The sequence below is a fragment of the Bos indicus genome, chromosome 11 (assembly GCF_029378745.1).
Source record: "Bos indicus isolate NIAB-ARS_2022 breed Sahiwal x Tharparkar chromosome 11, NIAB-ARS_B.indTharparkar_mat_pri_1.0, whole genome shotgun sequence".
In the NCBI taxonomy this organism is placed as follows: domain Eukaryota; kingdom Metazoa; phylum Chordata; class Mammalia; order Artiodactyla; family Bovidae; genus Bos; species Bos indicus.
Genome location: NC_091770.1, coordinates 95,951,714 through 95,953,119, shown reverse-complemented (window position 1 = coordinate 95,953,119; position 1,406 = coordinate 95,951,714). Strand labels below are relative to the sequence as shown.

Here is a 1,406-nt window from a genome sequence, read left to right as displayed (position 1 = left end):
CCACCGTGGCAGGATCATAGCACCTGTGCCCATTGCACTGACGAGGAGAGTAAGACTCAGAGTTCTCAGTAAGTCGCCAAGGTCATACAGCTAGGGGGAAGTGGGGCAAAAAATTTGACCAGGTTTCATCTGATCCCAACCCTGCAATCTCAACCCTTCATAGTTCTTGACTGAGAGGCATGTGACACTGTAAATAATGCCATTCTGTCCTAGGTTGCCTAGCTCTGCTTCACTCCCTATTTTTGTGTGACACTAAGCCAGTCATTTCACCTTGATGAGCCTCAGTTTCCCCATCTGTAAAATGGGGCTAATAATCCCTCCTCTACAGAGTCATGACAATTACATGAGCTAGTAGATGGGAGCAAGATGTCAGAGGTAGAGCCAACTTTGTGACTGTGTATGGTCAGAGGGGCAGAAACAGCTGGGAAGTGTTTGCCTCAAAGATGAAGCTCTTGGCTGAGCCTGAGGAATCAGTGCCAGTGCAGTGGCCAGCATATAACAGGTGATTGATAAACTTTGATGGAATGAATGACTACCTTCTGCTGGTGCTGCCAACTGTCCTGGAACATGGACAGAGGCACAGAGCTTAAACAAGGGTTCCCTTGGCTAGACACTTAGAATACAGGGGATGCAATGGAGCAGGACAGCCAAGACCCATTCTCCAGCCTAGGCCAGGACAGCCTAGACCCATCTTCCAGCTTCATGGGCTCTGCGTGGGCACATGAGCCTCGGTACACATGGCCAAGACAAGTGCCACACAATCAAGATGGCTGCCTCAACACTCAAGATGGCCACCACACCTGAAAAGATGGCTGCCACACAGCTGCCACAGCTGCCCCAAAAACCAGTGTCCACGGGGTACCAAGAGCCCCACTGTGACTGGATTCAAAACAAAAAAAGCATTAAGTGTTAAATTGTGACCAGACTCCAAATAGAGTGAGTCAAAACTCAGGCAGGGCAGCCTAAACTCTCTCAGGAATAAGAATCCAGTCAGCCCATCCCTGTGCCCCTGAGAATGCTGGGTAATTACTTTTTCCCTTTTGTCTGTTTTCTTTTCGCAGAACCACCAAGAAGCAGCCTCAAAAATCAGTTAAAGCTTCCAAAGTGCTTCTTTCCCCAGAAATCTTTTATAAAAGGTGAAAGATTTACAAGACCTGAAGAGCAAACCAAGCAGGATAATTGTTTTTGGAATGACCCCAATATTTTCACCCTGGCGACCCCGGCTGGGCATCTTGCCCCGTATTTATGGTTCCTGGTCCTCTGCACACCACCGAGTGACCTTTCTGAGCCCCCTCTGTGAGCCCCCAGTCCCTTATCGGGCCTGTAACTCACCCTGACGCTATCTCTCGGGAGGGTCTTCTGCACTTTAATTTAACTCCCCTCATCGTTATTTCCCGGACTTCAAG

General features: G+C 48.9%; 1 non-coding gene across 1 annotated transcript; it reads right to left on the bottom strand.

Annotated features, from left to right (window-relative positions):
• Window positions 1–1,061: 1,061 nt before the first annotated feature.
• On the bottom strand, window positions 1,062–1,174 carry LOC139186028 (U5 spliceosomal RNA). Its single transcript, XR_011569597.1, has one exon. It is a non-coding gene; the product is annotated as a U5 spliceosomal RNA (small nuclear RNA).
• Between the last annotated feature and the right edge of the window lie 232 nt (window positions 1,175–1,406).